The sequence below is a fragment of the Podarcis pityusensis genome (assembly GCF_964106645.2).
Source record: "Podarcis pityusensis genome assembly, chromosome: 6".
NCBI lineage: Eukaryota > Metazoa > Chordata > Lepidosauria > Squamata > Lacertidae > Podarcis > Podarcis pityusensis.
The window spans coordinates 22,739,525-22,761,951 of NC_138030.1; the positions used below are offsets into that span (position 1 = coordinate 22,739,525).

At 45.8% G+C, this 22,427-nt stretch overlaps 1 protein-coding gene across 2 annotated transcripts in view; it reads right to left on the minus strand.

Annotated features, from left to right (window-relative positions):
• Positions 1–22,427, minus strand: part of SRC (SRC proto-oncogene, non-receptor tyrosine kinase) — a 99,666-nt gene that overhangs the window by 38,041 nt on the left and 39,198 nt on the right. For both annotated transcript variants that reach the window (XM_081009256.1, XM_081009255.1), the window contains exon 2: positions 5,046–5,121. The gene's annotated coding sequence lies outside the window, so the exon portion shown is untranslated. The remainder of the gene's footprint in view (positions 1–5,045; positions 5,122–22,427) is intronic.

A 22,427-nucleotide genomic window follows, 5' to 3' on the forward strand; every position in this document is an offset into this window, starting at 1 on the left:
GCCACAGGACTCTGAGGTCAATGTGAGAGAGATAAGTTATAAGACCAATGAACCCAGCTAGACAGAGAAGACAGTTCTGTCTGGAGGATTTCAGTCAACAGGGAATGTGAGGCTCTTGATGCTTCATTACTTACACACTGGTTGGGCCAGGATCTCACTTGCTGAGTGACATGACTACATGTCAGCCCGACTGAAGTAAGAGGAAGGAATTGTCACAGCAAGATTCAAAAAGATTAGACCAGTTCCCTGTGTGTGAAGCCATCATCAGGAATGGATGGCAGCCATTTTCCCACTTCGAGATATTAAGGTATCATGTAGCTATTGCTAACCTATTGTGGGATTTGGGAACTTCAACTTGAAAAGACACTGTCATTTTCATTTAAGCTTTTCTTACGCAGAAATAAAGGCTTCCGTAAGCTCAGCATACACCACAATGATCACTTTTGTTTGATTAATATTGGGGCAAGAAGGAGCGAGTCTAGCAAATGGTCTAAATGTACAATCCTAAACACACTTCTCTGGGAATAAGCTCCGCTGAACGTAGTGTTGAATGAACACATTTGAGCTCCTTGGAGCAAGCAATGAAGTTCAACCCTCACCTCACCCATTATCTCACTAGAGTAATCGTCTCAGATTCCCCTTCACACATTCAGTTAATGTGTGCAGAAGAGGAAAAACTGCAAAGTATAGCACAACCACTGAGAATGTAAGAAGAGACTGGTGTTGCACAGGGCAGCCTCAATATGTTCATACAGGTGGAATGCCAGACCTCTGTGCATACCCATGTAGCAATGTAGTCGTGCCTTTCTCATGTTCTCCACAGTCCAGGAGCAGGGTTGGCAGCTGCAAACTCACTCTCCACAAAGCACTGACTGGAAGTTTGGAGGGCTGTGAGGTAGCCGGCCTTATTTTATGTATTTATTTATCCAGAGCATTTATTTCTCACTCTTCAACCAGAAAGGTTCCCAAGCACTGGCAGAAGAAGAGGCATGCGGGGGGGGGGGGCGCACCGCCTCTGGCAGCGCAATCCCTGTGGGGAGCCATCGCTGCTGCCCCCCCATGCTGGGTGCCACACCACGTCCCTGGAATGTGTGTCAGCCCCGCCTGCTCTCCACCCCCCCCCCCGTGCCAGAGCATGAAGCTCCGCCACTGCTCCCAGGGCAGCTGACCTTTCAATAAAAATAACACAGCCCTTGCCTTCAGAATTACAATCTAAAATGATCAGTAACGCAAAAGGAAAAGCCGATGGGGACAGAAGGGGGGGACGAATTCTTGGATTCCCAAGTTAACGTGAAGTGTTTTGAACACTTGCAGATTGCAGTTGTTTGAGATTGAAGAAGAATAAACACAGAACTTTCTGCACTGTAAGCAAATTACGGAGCTTTCATTCTTGGCTCCTCCAGTGCGTAACAGCCATCAATAGAGTTGTGATTTATTTCATGATTTTGAAAGGCACCTAAGCTAGGAGCTGCTTTCCATATCATGTGACAATTGGAGCTCCTGTGGTGAGCATATCTTAGGTTTTAAATCTGAAGGCACCAACTCAGTGCAAGGTGAGGGAAAGCTCTTGTCTTGAGGAGAAGAAAAAAACACAGTGTTTTCAATCACAAAGATTGTACTCACACAGGGCCTTTTTCTACAGTCTATTCAACACATGAAGTCTAGGGCAGGCCTTCCACTGTGATCCTGTCCTCACTCTTCATCCCTCAGCAAAATGTGTCCAGCCAGTGTCATTTGCAATTAACGGCTTGAGACTCTGGAAAGCCATTGCTAGTCAGAGTTGATAATCCTGGGCTAAAAGGACAATAAGACTTGGTAGCATCTTATGATCCTTGTAAAACGTCAACTCCCTTACAAAGTAAACTTTGATTAAAATTATGATTATTTGAGGCAACCCAAGATAAGGATGGCCTTAGGCTCTGCGTACGCTATATCTTTAAAGGACATTTGAAACCCATTCTTTCCCTCAAAGAATTCTGTGCACTGTAATTTGTGGAGGGCTGCTGGGAATTGTAACTATGTGAGGGGTAAACTGTGCAGGAAAGACTGTGCTTTGTATGGAGCATCTCCCATCTCCACCCCCATCATTCAGCCCGGACACTGAGGTCCAGGGCCGAGGGCCTTCTGGCGGTTCCCTCACTGCGAGAAGCGAAGTTACAGGGAACCAGGCAGAGGGCCTTCTCGGTAGTGGCACCCGCTCTGTGGAACGCGCTCCCATCAGATGTCAAGGAAATAAACAGCTACCTGACTTTTGAAAGACATCTGAAGGCAGCCGTGTTTAGGGAAGTTTTTAATGTTTGATGTTTTATTGTGTTTTTAATATTTTGTTGGAAGCCGCCCAGAGTGGCTGGGGAAACCCAGCCAGATGGGCGGGGTATAAATTATATCTTAAATGCAGTTATACAAAGTCTTGCTGCTGAGCTCTGAATCATAGTAAAGCGCCTTAACACTGATTTTTTTAAAATGTGCATTTAAGAATATGATCTGGAGGAATATTTTTTTCTTTCTTTCTTTCTCTCTCTCCTTGGTTTTCATGGATTTATTTCCAGCTCAAGAAACAGACACAGGTGAGAGAAGAGGCTTCAAGGTCAGAGGAAACAACTTAAAGCTCGTTTCCTCAGATTTTCAAAACCTGTTCTGTTTAGCTCAATAATCAGTATATCTAGACTATCAGTCACTTTGGGTAAATGCCAATAGCGGGTTCAGACTTATGCATGACTGAGCATCTTGTACTGAGCTTCTTTCTCAGATGGGTTATTGCCAAGCCACAGTTGAAAATGCACTGCTCCGAGAAGACTGAACTCAGCCTTTTCCTTGCTCATGTTTTCAGGGCACTGGGCGCAAAAAATAGGATACAGGGACTGAAAACGAAGCACCGTAGGAATCAAGAAACAAAGGAACAAAAATGGAATCAAGGAACAAAGAATGCAAACTGTAGGAATAACTCTGCTAGGTTAGACCAAAGGCACAAACAGCCTAGCATCCTATTCTCACAGTGGCCAACCAAATTTCGTGAACAGTAACCTAACTACTATAACTCACAGCAGTGGTGTGGTGGTAAATTTTAAAGTGCAGGAACTCATCAATGATGGTTTCCAATGCTATACCCTCTGTTTGTCCCCCACCCCCCACCCCAATATATTCTCAAGGTAAAACAGCTTTAAAAATCCACCTTCATTTCGTTTAACATGCCTGTAATTGATTTCACACCTAGTTTGCCAGTGATGTGGATCAAACAGGACTATTAGGTTTTTTTTTACACTCCCTCTCGCCATCGTCCCTGCATCTTTATGCCAAGGTGAAGTGGGGTGTAATTGGAAGCAGCCAGCATTCTCAAAAGGCTCGTTTCTGACTGATTAGACATGGCATAATAAGGGAGGCTTTCCTGCAACTGGATTAGTAATGAAGGCGAGCCCAGACTGGCAGAGGCCTCAGGGAAGAGAACTGCAAAGGGACTGAACTCTTTTGAGGCTATTGCTGGAATGGGCTCTGAATTTTCTGCTCTGTGCCCTGATAAGCATGGAAATAGGGAGAGTACTAAAAGGCTGCCTAGTATAAGCTCCTTCCATGGAGGCATGGCAAGTTATCCGCCACCAACTGACCAATGCTATCCAGGCCACAATATGTCATGAAGGCAGTACAGGTATCATCTGGAAAAGTGCCTGAAGAAGAAAACATCCCAAAGGGACAATGCTACATTCTACAGGAGGGTAGGCAACCTAAGGCCCAGGGGCCAGATCGCCTTCTCAATCTGGCCCACAGACGGTCCGGGAATCAGCGTGTTTTTACATGAGTAGAATGTGTGCTTTTATTTAAAATGCATCTCTGGGTTATTTGTGGGGCATAGGAATTTGTCTCGTCCCCCCCAACAAAAGTATAGTCCGGCCCACTACATGGTCTGAGGGACGGTGGACCAGCCCATGGCTGAAAAAGGTTGCTGACCCCTGTTCTACAGCAACCTCTAGCCAATCTGACCTGGGGGGAAATTCATTCCTAGCCTCAAATATGATCAGTTAAGCTCGGAGTATGGACAAAACACTTTTCCTGTCTGAAGACACAGCAAGTAGAAGTTGGGCTGTTTTCTTTCTTTCTCTCTCTCTCTCTCTCTTTCTCTCTCTGTTTGTGTGTGTGACTGCAAACACCCACAATCCTTTCCCTAATGATGGAAATAAAACTCAAGATCACGCAGGTGTGAGAAAGAAATGTTTCCTGGCCCTAAAATGCAAGGCCCTTCACTCCCTATCAAGTTTTCAACAACTTTTAAAGTATTGAATCCTGAGGAGTAGTTGCTGGATACTTCTGAACGGGCACCAGGAGAAGGGGGGTTGGAGACTGACTTAGAAGAAGGGAGCCAGCGATGAGGAGAAGCCTGAAACAGCCCGGAGTCAGAGGAAGGAGAAGCTGCAGGACTGGACAGTGAAGGAGAGTTACCGGAGGAAGGGGGACAGAGAGGTCAGGCTGGTGTGGAGTCAATGGCTTCCACATCTCCTCCTCCTGCTCCCACCTCTCCTGCTCCACAGACTCCCAGGACCAAGAGGGGACTGAAGAGGGAGGAGCAGGAGCAGGTTTGACGCAGACAGATTCTTTGCCTGCTTGCATGCAGCTCAGGTGGGCAAGATACATAAGCTGAGGTCGGGGCCTCTCTGTTGCTGCAACTGCCTCATCAGGTGCACACCTGGGTGCCACATAATGTTCATTCTACACTTGCAAGGAATCAATCCTTCAATGTGGCGGCACCATTTACTTTCTCGAACTCTCTGCCTATTAACTTTAGGCAGTTGCCTGTGTTGCATTGCTTTTGGCACCTGCCGCCATGAACGCCTCCCTTGTTCTCTTAGAACGGCAATGGTGCCCACCTGAGAGGCGCCGGAACTGAGTTCCGGCTGGAAAAAAAAGGCCTGTGTTTGGTGCTCCAAAATGCATGTCATTTAGTGTGTAAGCAACGCAAGGCTGCTTTTTAAAAGCCACCATTATCATCTTTTTTTAGAGGAGGGTCTCCATATTTCTGAATTGGCAGTATGAATTTAGAGAGAGAAATTACTTACATATGCTGTCACCTGACAGAGCTTTCTGTGGCGGACAGGGTGGCAGACAAATCAATCAGCGCAGCTCTCCTGGAATCTACAAAAAGAGAAAAACATGGAATGTTAGCCAAAAAACAAACAACATCTGACTACATGACTTACAGCATCACCCTGAGTGTGTGAGGTTGAAATTAAGTCAGAGTTATTTCAATGGGGCTTACTTCCAAGCAAGTGTGCACCACTGTGTGTTGAAAGCAAGCCCCACTTGTCCCATGGGGGATTAAGGTAAAGGTAAAGGGACCCCTGACCATTAGGTCCAGTCGTGGCCGACTCTGGGGTTTCGGCGCTCATCTCGCTTTATTGGCCGAGGGAGCCGGCGTACAGCTTCCAGATCATGTGACCAGCATGACTAAGCCGCTTCTGGTGAACCAGAGCAGCACATGGAAACACCGTTTCCCTTCCCGCCGGAGTGGTACCTATTTATCTACTTGCACTTTGACGTGCTTTCGAACTGCTAGGTTGGCAGGAGCTGGGACCGAGCAACGGGAGCTCACCCTGTTGCGGGGATTCGAACCGCTGACCTTCTGATTGGCAAGTCCTAGGCTCTGTGGTTTAACCCAGAGTGCCACCCACGTCCCTTTTATGGGGGATTACTCCCTAGTAAATGTACTTATTTATTTAATCAATTTATATAGTGCTTACTGAAACGAAATATCTCTAAGCCGTTTGCAAAAGGCAATCTAAACTATTCACTAAAAACACACACACAATAAAAGCAAACATTAAAAAGCAAGGCTTGCATCTAAACCACGTTCCATTAATAGCATGTTGAAAGTAGTGGGATTACGATTGGGTACATCTTTTTCTTAATGCCAAGAAGCTGTGGGGGAGCAATGCAACTCACTGTATCTTAAGGTCCCTAAATTCACTGATTCCAATGAGCCTACTCAGAGTATGATTAATTTTAGATGTCATCCATTAAAACATGGTGAAATAAGATTTTTTTAAAAGTGCACAAAATAATTATGGGGGAAAGACTTCTGCCACTCATCAGGAGTGTTATCACTGCTATCATCCAGTAAGATCCCCATGACACTCACACAACCTTGTTTCATTCAACGTTCATGACAGCAATAAAAATTATTCTCCTGTTTTATTTTAAATGTTTCTTAGCAGCCATACAGGTCCCATTCAGAATGGAAAGGCAGGAAATGTTTTAGTCAAAAATATCTGGGAGTGATAGAAGCAATTTTTACTGGAGAAACATCGTGTCCACACATGAGCAGAACTATATGGAGGAAATACTTTGGGATGTCACACTATAAAATATTGCACTATTATTGCTCTCAATTTATCAAATAAATAGTCTTGAAAGCCACTCCCATCCCCAAATTGTTCCCAAATTGGCCTAAATCTGCAATTTATATCAGTTTTAAAACAGCTGTCTGACACATTCCACTTTAAAGCAAGCTATTTATTGAACATTCAACCTGATTTGCTTGCACAAAGCTTACACAGAGGTTAGATTATATCCAGTCTTCGAGCATTTGTTCTGATTTATTTGTGGCGCAGTTGTAGGACAATGAGCATTTATCGTGATTTGCTTTTGGGATGGTTTCCCATTAATCATTTGTTGATCCCACACTTTTCAATGCATTTCTCTGTGGCTTTTTAAAAGTGGATTTGTTGCACCAGGGTGATAGAGCGCAGTAATTCACTTTAATTGCAACAAACCTAAATCCCTCCTGCAAAACAAGGACAGTCTGGAGGCACCCTTAAAGGAAATCAGCATAGGACTAAATCTGGCATAAAAGCACAACACAGGCTCCTTGTGAGCCTTCTTTTGTAGATCGTTGAAAATGGGTGGAGGCAGCAGATTGCCTTTCTGATCTGTCATGTGTGAAGAAGGGACAATTCTCTGCTCCACTTCACCAAGTCAACGGGGCAAGAAAAAAGAGGTGGTGGCTGCTGGCAGCCCAAGGCTATCAACCAAGCTTATACTGCAGAGCATTTGATGAGGAAAGAATCCTATGTTTATCCAGAGCCCAGAGGGTATCCAGACAGACAGACAGACAGACAAAATACACAGTTATAAAATATGGATACTAGCCAGGGCAACATTCTTAAAGTGCTTTTGCTGCATTTAATGGGTTCTTCCTTGTACGTATCTACCTGCACCTGGGAATCAGAGTGTGTGCTTCTTAAACTGAGGAGGCCCCATCCCACTCGTCAAACCTATCAAACCCCCTTACCCAGCCTCATAGCAAGAGTAAGGAATAGGGGAGATCTGTTGTCTTCATGCCCTCTTGTGGGATTTCTAAAATCATCTGGCTGGCCACCAACTAAAGAACAACAGGATCACAGCACATGCTTTTATTAGTTACATACCTTACCATTTGCTAGATGGCATCTGCTAATCCTGTTTTTATTTTAAAACGGACTGTATGTTTGAAACCTTTTTCGTCTTGCCGTGTCTGGAAAGTTATAATTGTTTGATTAACACTAATCTGACATTTCAAAAAGTACCGTATTTTTCACTCCATAAGATGCACTTTTTTCTACCTAAATAGTAAGGGGAAATGTCTGTGAATCTTATGGAGCGAATGCGTGGTCCCTGGAGCCAAATTGCCCAGGGCGAAAAGCAGATCATGCTTTTTTGTTTAGAAAGAGGGAAGTGTGTGTTGAAACAAATCCTCAGGCGATCGGGAGCGAGATAAGGGACGCTAGCAATAAAGGAGGCTGCCTGGGAGGGGGGAGGTAAAAGCCCATGGATCCTCAGGATTTTTGCATTGGGTCACCCCAAATTCACCATCAGATCACACAGCATGTCCATGACTATAGCCTGCACCAAAAAAATAACGCATCCACTGTTTCGTGGGGCCGCAATAGTGCAAAAACGTGGTTACAAAGCATGGATCCACATGGATTCTCAGGATTTTTGCATTGGGCTACCCCAAATTCACAGTCAAATCACATGTCTGTAGCCACAGCATGAACCACAAAAATCATACATCCACAGTTTCGTTCAGAATATTTTTTTTCTTGTTTTCCTCCTCTAAAAACTAGGTGCGTCTTATGGAGTGAAAAGTACGGTAACTAACATTAATCATCGTCTTGACTGTATCAGCCACCTGAAGTCAACAGAGGGTTTTTTTTAACCCCACAAACCTTTAATAAGAAGAGATGAGAGGTTAGAGTTAGAAAAATTGCATCTTCTTTGGAATCTATAAAGCATAGTGCCTAAAAAGACCTATACATCACAACAACTCTGGTTTGAATCTCGTCTCCATCATGAATTTACCACTTCTCAGCCTCAGTCCCCCACCTGCAACAATATCTGCCTAACTTACAGGGCTATTGTAATTTTACTACAAGTTTACGATGTGCTTTGAACACCCACAAGTATTGTTCAAGCAGAAAGTTTCATACCATGGCACAGACCTTGTCTTCACAGTACAAATGGTACCAAGTTTGTCTCTTCCCACTATCTTTCTAGGGATATTCAATGGAGTCCGTGCCCCTCAAAGTGGTGGCTGCTGGCCCACCTAATAATATCTGCCCTCAAACCTCCTTCTTAAGTCACCCTTCCCTCAGGACCAGTCAAGCTGGTTTGGCACACTGATTTTGCAAGGCCATAGGCCTAGAAGTGCAAAGAGAATGCAGAAGGGTTGCTAGGCAACTGCCCAGCTTAAAATTTCATCCCTTTCCTGGGCCTAAAGTCAGGCTTCATACTGGACTGAAGGCTTTGGCAGCCTTTTTCTTCCTAGATAGAATAGCAGGGAAGAAGGAAAGCATTTATTACAGTACCTTCCTGCCTGTCCAAACATGTCAAGGAAAACGGCAAAAAGACAGAGCATGAGGATAAAGAGAAGAAAGAAGGGAAAGCCTTATCTGGGGCTGGGCTGCAAGCCCATTACCTTGAAGGGGGGGGGGGGAAATGAAGGTAAATTGAAGGTGGTTATGCAAACCTATTTCTCATACCTGTATGGAGTATCTAGATCTTGAGAAATTTGTTGAAGCCAGTCAGCCACAGAGCAGAACAAGCAACCTTCTGCAGTTGCTACCATAGGCAGTCCCTGAGGTAAAGAAAGCAGGAACCAATGCTTATACAGGAATTGTGGCTCTACCTCCTTCTGCAGAATGCTCTCAAGACACCGCCAGCTTTTTTGTTCCTGTCCCTGTTGTGGGAGATTAGAACCAAATCTAACAAATGCATATTCTTGCTAGTTAGCATGAGAAGGGGTTAATACCACAGAGCTGTATTGCTGCTAGGCAGGTACTCAGGCCATAGAAATACAATTGGTAGAGAGGGCTCTGTGTGGTGTCATTTCCCCTCCTCTCCTGGAAAGGAAGGAGCATATAGTACTTCCTTTTCTCTCTCTTCCTTTGACCATCGTTGGATGCAGACATGCCTCTGTTCGCTCCATCTTTACGGTACATGCCTGTAGCTGGTTATAACTTAAATATAAGCATTGCTTATATTTGCTTAAATATATCATTGTTGCGAACCAATGCATGACTATAAAGTTAGTAAATCTTACTTTTAAACTTACTTTAGAAGTTGTTGCCTGATTCTTTCTTAAGCAGGGTAAGAACAGGGAGGCCAGCTTACTTTATAGCTGGACTTAGTCAAAACAAGGCTTTTCAGCCTAATTCCTATGTTTTAAATTTTGCTGCTAATGATAATATTTTAAAACTCTGTTCAGCACACACAGGTCGGGAAATGAGTGCTGCTGGTGGGATTTGCATATCCCAAAACACATGGGAATAAATGAGTTTGGTCTCCCGAGTGCCTAAAACAGAGGTGGGGAACTACATCTGGCTGAATCCTCAATTCCGTCTTTCCCCACAGGTCAAGTTTGACAGGCGGCTGGGGCTGGTCACCTATCAATCCCCTCACAATGGTGTCAGGTGACCTATTTTGGCCCCGTGTAGTGTACAGTGCTTTGAAGCCCCGACAGTCGGGGCTTCAAAGCACCGTGCACCACTTTCTGTGAGCACTGCTGATCAGCTGATTGTCAGTACTTGCAAAGTACTGTGGGGTGCTGTGCACACAGCCTTGGAGGCACCACCAATAGCAAATCCACAATTTTACCTAACCCACAACTGATGTCAGGTGTAGGGCAGGGTGGCCTGGCCTGGCCTAAACAGCCTCATGGGCGAAAAATGGATGCCTGATGAGCCTAATTATGCCCCACCCTTGGCATAGAAGAACTGACGCTCGATACTAAGGCAGGGAATAGTGACTACATAGTATTTGTATTCACACTTGTTAACAATTGATATACATACCTGCCAAACTGCCACATTTAGCTATAAAAATCACATTAGGCAGCTGGAATACTTTTAGTTTCTTCAGGCCTCTGTCTATAAGCTCTTTACATTTCTAATTTTTCAGAACAGATAACACCTTTATTTGGGGGAAGTGGAGGAAAATGAGTTTGTACCAAGGCCAGATATTAAGTTTGGATTTTGGCAGGAGAAGCAAGTACCCTTTTAATGAAATACCCTCCTATTAAAAACAACAACGGCGCAAATTATGAAGTGATACAGTATCCCAATAAAGGGCACTAATGAGATGGGCTACACTTTGCACAAATTGTTCCCAGGACACACACACACAGCTGAATATTCCCGTGGGGAGCAAATAGCTAGTATATTATACCCATTAGATGTGTCCTGGTGGGGGAAAAGAAATACTACACTCAGACATTTGTTTAAAACTGGTAACCTTGCACAATGATTATACACTGCAGTAGTGCTTTAGTTTGCGATGTCAATCGTTCTTCCACCAGTGATTCCCTGCAATTTTACAAGTGTGCTTGATTAGGAAAAGAAGCAGTGTTTGACTGACAGCACTTTAAGAGGATGGGTTATAATTTGTACTTGACTAATATTTCCCTAGAAATAATTGTACTGCATAAAGACAGGCATTTGAATTAAGTGTTTCCGCTAAGGGCTGCAGTACATACAAATGAGGCCTTCCCTGTCCCCTTTTGTGCTATTGCAATTGACTTTTGAATAAAGGTCATGTCTTAAATATTTGGAGCTGGGGTTTTTTTTTTACCTGCGGTGTCAGGGGGAGGGCTGTGTTATACAACGTCAACTCCTGTTTTCATCATATCACTGGCAAGATAGTTTGATTGTGAGTATCTAGAACGTGGAACAATTTTTATGGATATTTAACCCCCAAAATAGTAAGACATGAGACTCCAACTCCCAACTCTAGCCAGCAAAGTCCAACAATGTAGTATGGAGGGTACTACATTGGCCACCCCTTGCTTAGAATGTTGGACTAAGACAGGGGAGACCCCAATTCAAATCCTCATGCAGCCATGAAGCTCATTAGGGTGACCTTGGGCCAGTCACCAACTCTCAATCTAACCCATAATCACAAGAACCTTGTCTCTTGGAGGAAAGGATAAATATTGTTCAAATTAATAAATAAACATATAAAGTTCTAGTATTATGCCACTCTAAGTAACAGTGTGAACAAATGGATTTCCATCTTTTCATACTCTACATGGTTTATAATTGTATAAATCTCTATTACAATTTCATCAGCACCAGAAAATACTAGCAGCAAGGAGGTGGGATTGTAAAACACGGTAAGCCCAGCAGCACCTTATTTTTAATGGGAAAGAGAGTGATTTCCTGCTTCTGCACCCTCCTGTTCTGATACTGAATAGCCAAGGGTTTATTACAAATGTCCCAGTAAACTCTTTATTTGAATTTTTTGAGCACAGCTGACCAGCTTACAGAAAGAGAGTTTGTGCTTGGAAAGCCCAGGAGCTAACTATTTCCCCTCCCCATGGCGGTTTTTAAGCAGTGGGGGATGTTCTGCATAAGCTGAGACATGCATTTTCTCTCTCTCTGAAGGCAAAATAACAAGGCAGACCTTTGCAACTGGTCTCTCACTGCTGTCTGCTACCCACCCTCTACCAAAGCAATTAAAAACAAGACAGTTAGCTGTAAAATGCAGCTTAGACAGTATCAGAGCACAGACAATATCTCTTTCTCCCCCTCCTAACAATATCCTGGTTTGATCCAGGATAAGTCTTTGAAAGCTTCAGCACTCTTAATTTGGATGATCCAATGGATGAGCAAACAGAGCACCAACATGGAAAGAAAAGAAGGGGGGGTACAAGGGAGTTAGACCCCTTGAAGGGATCCAAGAAGTCTGTTCACATTCTGCTTATCATTACTGCAACAGTTGTCGCCAACCTAGTGCCTTCCAGATGTTTTGGACTACTACTCCCATCAACCCCAGCCACCATGAGATCTCCCTGAGATGATGGGAGTTGTAGTCCAAAACATCTGAAGGATTGAGGATGGCTGTTCTGTAGGAACTGTGTTGGGATCAAATCTGCAACCTTGCCATTATCAGCACCATGCTCAAACCAGCTGAGCTGCTTTTCATGGGCAAATCAAGGAAATTGCTCCCAGGTTTCTTTTTCTGTTCTGTCTATGAAAATGGCTGGTTTCATCTCCTCTTTTCTCACACGACTGCAGGTCCAGCTGCCAAAAAGAGAAGAAGGTAGTGGGGGAAAGCCAAGGTGGTGCTTTCCTTGTTTGCTCTGACATGAAACAGGTGGTTATGATGAAGTACGCTGGGTGAGTGAAACTGCAGGAGTAGTTTCTCCTTGCCCAGAGCACTGGTCAAAAGCCAGGGCTGAAAGGGAAATGTTCTGCTCCAAGTAACCTGCAGCTGCAGTCAGAACTGGAGTCCACTACAGATGCAAAGCAGACTCAGCCCATACCTCTTTCAGAAAAACAGCACAAAAGCTAAAGCACTCAAAGGATTCATTAAACCAGTGATTTGCTAAACTGAGAGGCAGATCCCCATTGGAGGCACAGTTGTACTTTGGTTCTCGAACAGAATCCATTCCTGAAGTCCGTTCGACTTCCAAAAACATTTGAAAACCAAGGTGCGGCTTCCAATTGACTGCAGGAGCTTCCTACACTCAATCGGAAGCTGCGTCGGATGTTCAGGTTCCAAAGAACATTCGCAAACGGGAACGCTCACTTCCGGGTTTGCGGCGTTCAAGAGCTAAAATGTTCCAAATCGCAAGGCGTTCGACAACCAAGATATGACCTTTACACACAACCTGAAGTGGGGGCACAAAGTTCAAAAGAGGAAGAGCATTCTAGAAGGGAGAGTACCCCTTCTTAAACCAAGGCATGAATGGATTGAATGCCATTTGGCAGAGGATCTGGTTGACCACCATGAAGACAGAATGCTGGACTGGACGGGCCTTTATTGTAATCCAGCAAAGCTCTTCTTATGTTCTTATCCTTCTTGATTCACATTGGATTTCTAGCAGGGGCTGCCTCCCACTTTTGACCCCATCTCCCAACCTGATTTGGGAAATTGTTCCAATAGCATTTCCCCTGTGTCTCACTGAGCTCTTTGTATAGGCCAGCTAGCGCATTGCCTGCAATAAGGCTGGAAGATCACCTTCCCGCAATTTGTACATCTTACCACAATTTCCTGCCCTGGCCTTCCCGTGGGATACAAACCAAGAGAGCTGGCGAGAGGAGCAAAAAGCCAGCCCAGTCACTTAGCACCTCCCTTGATGCAGACAGACCACATCAATGGCTGCAGCCCAAGGACACCCAGCTGCAGTGAAGTGTTCATTCAGTTCTGTCTGGGAGACGCTCTTGATTGACTGTCGTCTGCTGCTCGCACATAAGAGAATGCTTGTTGCGCCCGAATATCTCAAGGCTAGATCGATATCAATGCAGTTTTAACAGTATGAGTTTATTTTTATTTTTTAAGCACACACACACACCATGGAAGGGAGGAAGGGAAATAAAGCTAGCCTTTCATCTGTGTTTCACAATGGGAGACAGTGGTGGAAGGAGGAAGATACAAAATGGGGGGGGGGGGACCACACCAAAAATATGAGTTATTTGCACAAAGTCTTTAAGGAAATAAAGTCTACAAGGAAGATTAATCAGTGGTCAGGAAGTCTGGCTCGTAACATAGCATAATTATCTTCATGGTGCTTTGAATTTTATAACATAATCCTCTGCCCCACGAAAATAAGGAACCCAAAATGCATTTTTAAATGTGTGAAAGCTAAAATTCAGGGCCGCCCCCCACCTCTCATGCCCCGTTCTACAGCATTTTTGTGGCAGCGCTCAGTGTGACTGCACAGGTCACACTACCCTAAAACGGCCTGTGCCCCTCCTCCCATGTGTGCCCCATGACCTCTGCAAATCTGGAGGGAACCCCAGTACAGATTTAGGGGACACACAAGGGGAGGAGGGCGACAGTCCCTTTGCACTAGTGATAATCCTTGCACTGACAGGAAGCTGACTTAGTGCTGCATTGAATACAATCCATAGTCCATAATAGTGCTTTTAATGTGTGAATGTGCCTAACTGGGGCCTATTTTGTGATATTTGCAGGCCATTCTTTCAATTCTGCCTGTAGACAGACAGCCAACCTTGTCATCCCATAGAAGCAAGCACCATGATATACCTCTGCCAGAAAGTTTAAGATCATGGATGGCATTTGTTCAAGCACACGCAAGCATATTTGCATCCCCGTCCAAATCTCAGCAGCTCAATTTGAAGTGAGACCTTGCAGGTCAAAGATTACAGAGAGAAAGAATGGATGATTTAAAACAAATATCAGAGCATTGACTCCCTTACCACAGAGAGGAAAGAGACAAAAAAAGCAAAGGAAAAGGCTTTTTTACTTGAACCAGTTAAGAAAAAGACAGCAGGCAGCCTTTGAAAAGAGCAAATCAACTTAGTCTGGCCAGGAAAGCCTTGAAAAAACAAACATCTTGAAGCCTGTCTCTACGATTAGATGGCAAACAGGAGTTTTGGATGTTACTGTAGAAACCACCCATGGTCATCCAGGGGTATTAGAGAAACAATCCTGCTGTCACTACCGGTTTTATTTTTTCTTGGTGAGCAAGACATGAGCTACTTGCTAAGACAGGAAACATTCCTTGCAAAGATATCTGTAAACACACACACACACACACACACACACACACACACACCTCGGTTTAAGAACAGCCCTGTTTACGAACAATTCGGGTTACGAACTTCCGCAAAACCAGAAGTTTACCTCAGTCTACAAACTTTAACTCGGTCCAAGGATGGAAACCGAATGGTGGAAGGGCATCAGCGGTGGGAGGCCTCATTAGGGAAAGCACATCTCAGTTTAAGAACGGTTTTGGTTTAAGAATGGACTTCCGGAACGGATTAAGTTCGTAAACCGAGGTACCACTGTGTATATAAAATAAAATAAAAAACTCGGCCAGGACAGGACTATGAAAATAGGAGCAGAAGAAGGAAGAGCTGAAGCAGGTCTCCCCTCTAGAAAATATCAATATTGGGCATTCTATAACTGGAGTCCCTGTGAGCACCATGGCACCCTCAGACACCTCCTTTGGTCAGCCCTATGTCTCCCACAGAAGCCAGCCAAATGGCCTTGGAAAACTGAACAGCAGTGCGTCAGGTGTGACGCTTCTGAACTTGGGAGGTTTTGATTCAGCTATCCCAGCTGACAGGAAGAGTTTCCGCACAGGCAGAGGTCCCAATGGGTACAGCTCAGGGAAGAAGCAGCTGGAGCAGCTTTGTTGGGAGAGTGGGACTTTCCAAAAGCAGCAAATTTCCCCACCTCTGCCCTCGGAAACTCAGCGTTCCCTATTTTAACCCACAAGTCAACTCCATGTTGGTGACATAACCTTGAGTGATCGAAAAATACCTGATCCTCATCTCAGCCGCCAGCCTCACCTGCTTTCTAATCCGGCACTGTCTAGACATGTTACTTCCTTCTTCAATTCCATGCTGTCATCAACAGCTGTGTGCGTATGTATATGCTTGGAGTTTGTGTTTTTCCTTCATTAAGGGTTTGTGCCACAGAAAGCTGCTTCTCTTTAATTATCTTTAGCACCCTACTGACCCATTCCTGACCCCCTACGCAGAGCAGCAGCTTAAGTTTTGGGAAGAACCAATTACATTAAAAAAATAAATAACCTGCCAGTGACAATGGCTGTCAAGCTCCACATTCCAACTCCCTGGTTCCCCACTGTGTGGGCATGAACACCCGTCCCCACACTTCTGAGCCACAGTAAAAAACAGATACCACATTTTCTGCCTGCAGAAACTGTTGCACACGAGGCAATAGCCTGGAGTGCTTTGAGTCTGCCCAGATGCGACACCAGAGGAAGTGAGGAGTTGGGGCAGGTGGCAGAAGGGAAGGAGTAAGGGAAGAACCCTTCCTTTCAGAGGAACTGCTTATATATTAACTTTCATTTGTGCCATTCAGATAAATCAGTGAAACACAGTGAAGCTGCCTGACACCAAGGGCCTTTCCTGACTGTCACTCTTTTCAAGCGGGATTCGAACGTAGGCTTGCATATTTCACAAAGTGAAAATCCGGACATAAAAGTTGTTGAGCTTTGCTTTGAGGTGAGGTGGGCAAAGTTGTTGAGCTTTTTCTGTGAAATCTTGAGCTATTTTTAAGGAAATTTCCCCCCAAAATCAACACTTCCAACGTGGGTGGCCATACACCCGGGTTTCCCCGGACATTTTTACCAATTTTCGGAAATTCTACCCAGATGCTATTTCCAATGGACAAATCCCAGATATGTCTGGGAAATCCCATACATATGGCAGACCTATTCAAACACCAGCAAATTCAGGCTGCACAATTGTAGATGGTAGGGTGGTCCTGTGCAGAAAGCCACCGTTTCCAAAGATCGTGGTGTAGTTGTTTTTTTGTAATAAGGAAAGTGTCAGGGAAATGCAATGGATAGTGTGGGAGAACACTAGCTTTGATGCAACTGTCGTCTAACCTCCCCACAAACAAAGCAAAAGGAATGCTCATTAAAGTGCCAACATTGCCTACAAACAAATCAGGATGAATAATAGACAAGTTGTCTGGAAGCGCTCCCAAGTCAAACTAATTGCCTACCTAGCGCAGATATTCACTGCATACACGCAGTACATTTAAAGTCCACTGGTTCCCCAAAATAATTACAGGAAATGTAGTTTGTTAATGGTGCTGGAAACTATAGCTGCACACAGCTCTCAGTTGTCTTTGGGGAAAGTAATTTGCTTCACAGCCATTGCCTACTCTGACTGAAAGTGTTCTCCAAGGTCTCAGGCAGAAAGGTTTTGCCAGAATGTTCTTTTTTACTGAAGATGGCAGGGTTTGACCCCAATATCCTCTACAATCAAAGCTTGTGTCCTCCAACTGGATTGCAGTCCCAAGGAGCACATTTTTTAAAAGGGGGATGCATTCATTGCTGCGCTCAGGAATCAGTGACCAAAAGCTAGGGGAACGGACAATATTTCTATCAGCTGAGCTGTGGGAATCATGCACAGGTTGGCGTCTCTCAGACCACCTTGCACATGACAAGAAGCATTTACCAATAGACTCAGGGCTTCCAAGCACACAAAGAAGGCATGCACTGAGCCACATGGAAGATTCATGTGCAAGGAACAAATATTTCCTGGAATCAAGAACCACAAAAGCATACATTTTGCTTAAGACAGCACATCAGGGAGGAGGTCAACTTTTTGTGTTCAGGGAGTTGTTTTGTTTTCCCCTGTGCACAAGGGAGCGGTTCAAGACGTGAGCTTTCTACCTGCTCTTTGAAGTGGTACAAGTCAAAAGAAACTGCAGCATGCTGATCTGTGTCTGAACCTGCTCTTGGGATTGCTGCATTTTTCAGTTGAAGAGGAATCAAGCAAATTTTAAGAAATTGCTTCTTGACTGACAATGATGCGGAAAATTCTGTGCCAGCTTACATACCAGGCAGGATGTAAGCTTGTGAAGCAGCGTTTCCCCCCTTTTCTTGACACATTTCTGAAGCTGGAAAACAAGGACTATGTATTGGGGAAAACATTTTGGTTTAAGGTAGAAAGGCTCAGTCCCAACCGCCTAAAATGGACACGACACAGAGTTATAAATGTTTGCATTCTCTGGGCAGAGTGGAATTTGTAGGAACCAGAAAATAAGGAAACGTGAACTGCAGCTGCAATAAAAATTTGAGGAACATTAATATCCCCTACCACATACAAGCACTTAGGCAAGAAGAATCCTTCAGAACACCTGCATTTTTGAAAGTCACCGGTGACACAAGGTATCAAATCTACTTGGTTTATTTATATAAATGCAAAATAAGAACTTTCACTGGATAGTGGACAAGCTCCCTCTCTTTGAAACGCTTCGTGGGTACAATTTGCCAGTTTCCTACATTCTACATTTTCTAGTCATGTAGTTTTGGTCTTGTGACGCAAGTTTTTACCACCCTTCTTTTCTGGGCTGTCTGCCAAACAAGAGGCCTTTATTTCCAATGTGGCAAGACAGCTGCCTGTATTACCAAACAACCTGCCCTCAAATTATGACTGTAGCCGGAGACCCCCCCCATTACATCGTAATGCACAAGCACCACACACACCTCCCACCTCCCCGAACTGGGAGATGCCCCTTCTAGAGGGGCATCACCCCAACGAACGATAGCCTTCCGTAAATAAGGAAGCGCTAATTTCGCGTAGAACTCCTTTATTTTCGTGTATTTTCCTACAACACTCCACTTCGCCCTCGACGAGAACATCCATCCGTTCCAACCAGGGGACTGGATATTGGCAAAAACTTACCAGAAAGTACCCCTACAACCCACCTGGGAAGGACCCTACCAGGTACTTCTCACTACCCCCACCTCCGTCAAAGTAGCAGAGAAGTCGGCCTGGCTGCACCATACCCGCTGCAAACCTGCTTCTCCACCTGATCCTGCCGGCGACAATGCACCCTACTCCACTCCTCCACAACCAGCAGAGGACGACGCCGACATAGAGGTGACCCTACAGACCGGACCAGATCGGGGCACGCATCGAGCCCTACAGACCTGACCAGATCGGGGCACGCATCGAGCCCTACAGACCGGACCAGATCGGGGCACGCATCGAGCCCTACAGACCGGACCAGATCGGGGCACGCATCGAGCCCTACAGACCGGACCAGATCGGGGCACGCATCGAGCCCTACAGATCGGACCAGATCGGGGCACGCATCGAGCCCTACAGACCGGACCAGATCGGGGCACGTATCGAGCCCTACAGACCGGACCTGCTTCAACATCAGCGCCGACCCATTGGACCTCCAAAATCGTCCCAACAACGGACAACCGGGAGCACCCACCGATCCGCCTCCGACTCCGTAAGACATCACAACGCGTCGTTTGACAGCTCACCTTTGACAGCTCGGCTTTGACACCTCGCGTTTGACAGCTCAGCTTTGACAGCTCAGCTTTGACAGCTCGCCTTTGACAGCTCGGCTTTGACAGCTCGCCTCTTGACAGCTCAGCTTTGACAGCTTCGCCTTCCGACAGTTTGCCTTTCGCAATCTACCACCGCCCTGTTCCTGATCACCATGCTTCCCAACAGATGCATCATACCTCCTTCCTCCGTCCTACTCATGTTTCCCATTCTTACCGCAACTTTCACTTCCATGACCACGCATGTTTCATGCCCAGGATTACAAATTGAGCACCAATACCTTGATTTCGGAATTGTGGACATGGTAAAAAGAGGAATGTTAGACCGCCTTGGAGATTTTGACTTTTGCGTACCAGAGACCCGTGTCCTCCTCCGCCATTCCATACTGCCTACCCCAAGCACACACCAGACTTGGGAACTGTTTGTCCGTTCTCCAAACTACATGCCACTCGGCAAACTTATACTCAGCAGAGATGGTCCCTGGAACCGGGCCCGCTGTATAAATGGTTCCTATACACTATTCTCCGACGGTGTGCCCCAACAATCGCTGAACTGGACAAGTTTAGACAATGGCGGTGGGGAATCAGTTTACACTGATCATAATCACCCAACCAACCGTATAATCCATGGATTTTACTGCCAGAGAGTGGACACCGTACCCCGCCCCACCACCCTCCAAGGAGTTTGCCTCCGAAGGTACTGCTGCGTCTGGGACATCGGCCTTGCCTCCACCTGGGATGGCAGAGCGTACCTTGAGGGCTGGTATCACTCCACCACACCACCAACGCAGTGGGATACCTCCGGGCCTCAAAGATGTGGGGGTGTAGCTACAAACCTCACCTACCTACGTCGACAAGACCCTCTCCACCCCGCGGGCACAGCACCTCGACAAAGGGGGGAACTGTCTATATCTCAAACCCCAACCAATGACGACCTATTATCCACCTGGCATTCCAACACCTACGTGAAACTGGTCTCTGAAATCGCAAAGCAAACTACCACTGACGACTGCTGGATCTGTGCCAACGCTCCTGCTCACCTCCACAGTGGCATACCATTCCTCGGAGTACCCCTCACCTTACAACAACATCTCTCTGCTGACGTACAGTCCTGGAACCTGACTGCTGTAAATTTAACTCACCAGTACATTTACCTAACTGGACCTACGAAAGGTGACCTCTGTCGGAAGTTCAGCGGCAATGACAGGATGATTGGAGAAAGTACCTGTAAGTACATCACTGATATTCCCCTAATCGGTAGAATCACTGTGTGGCGACAGGGCACACCACTGTGTGGCCACCGCGGCTATGTATGGGCTAGCCCCCACTCCCGAGGCACCTGCTACCTTGGACTTATCTTGCCTGGGATCAGGGTCACCCCAGACCTTCCCCTTGGAAGGAGACGCAACAAGAGGGCAAAGGACTTGTCAGAACTCTCTGATGTGTCAGCCAATGGGGAAACCTATGGACGGGCCCTTTTCCCCGCCTACGGAGCAGGCTCCAACCATGTCGACATCCTTAAACTAACGGACATTTTATTAACCTTTATGGAAGAATCCAATGTGGCAACCCAATCCATCTTAACAGAGCTGACTGAGGTCATACAGATGGCGATCCAGAACCGCCTTGCTTTGGATTATATTCTAGCTTCGACTGGAGGAGTATGTGCACTAGTGGGAACCGAGTGCTGTACATACGTCTCTGATCAGTCCCTGAACATTACGGGTCATCTCAACAATATCCACAAACTGACCGACGACCTTAGAGATATTCAACATGAAGGTCTATCCGATACCCAACTTTGGAGTTGGCTACCAGGCACCACATGGATAACACAGCTCCTGGGAAATGGCCTCCTGATTCTAATCACTGTAACTATTTGCGTCGCTTTCTTCTGCTGTGCCATCCATTGCTTCCCACTTTGCTGTCAAACGTGTGACTACTGCGTTCCGTCTCTCCACTCCCGCGCCACTGCCTCTCATAGGATGATCCCGGCGGGAACCCCTTCGACTTTCATCGAGATGGGACCCCTAGGAGCCCTGCATAACCCGGATCCTAGGTATGGCACGTCAGACTTTTACTAAGCTTGTGCGGAGAGAAGGATTGCGCGGTGTCCACCTTCGCAATCTTATCTCCGAAGGGGGAAACTGTAGCCGGAGACACACCCCCCTCATTACATCGTAATGCACAAGCACCACACACACCTCCCACCTCCCCGAACTGGGAGATGCCCCTTCTAGAGGGGCATCACCCCAACGAACGATAGCCTTCCGTAAATAAGGAAGCGCTAATTTCGCGTAGAACTCCTTTATTTTCGTGTATTTTCCTACAACGCTCCACTTCGCCCTATCTTTATCATGAGTAGACCGGCCGCCTGAACTCCGGGTCAGTCGGCTGCCGTTTCAGCCAATCAGCGCCTCTTGTGGTGGCCACGCTGGTACTGCAGGCAGCAGGCTCTTGCTTCTCTGTCTTTGACAGCCTCCTAATACAAAGTTTCCGAGTTCAATTGAACGTGACTGATTTAATCAAAATGTTGCAAACCGTTTCCTGAAAGGTGAAAGTGCTTTGAACTTCAATGACAGTATTCTTCATAAATTCACCATAAATCAACCATATATCAGATTTTCACCGGACCACTTTTATTCTGCTTCATATCACAAGGACTGTCAAAGGGGGGTGGTTTGATACCAGTCAGCCATAATCCCTTGACCGAGCAGGCACGTACTCTGCAGCCCTTCCCCAGTTGACACAGCAACCTTGATAGTCATCTTGATGGGCTCAGACGAAGGACTATCAAAGACACAATGAACTGCATACACTAGTGTATTCAACACGGACTATGACAAAGGGACTGTGACCGGATTCCCCTCAGGGGGCATGAAACTGCGCCTTTCCCTTTGTTTTCTGAAAATGACTCATGGGGAGGAAGGGAGGGGGCTCCCGCCAGGTGTCGGGATACTCAGATTACCTGTGCGACCCCTCCCCTGACTCCTCCTGTTCTTAATGTAGTCATGATGTAAATATGATGTATTTCTAGGGGTGTAATTTAGGGGATTAGGATCTAATAAAAGTTGGGGTCTTCTTTTGTTCTTCACCTTTTGTGCTTCACCTCGTGGGCGGTGGGAGTCCTGTCGCGACAGTCTTTTCTTCAATA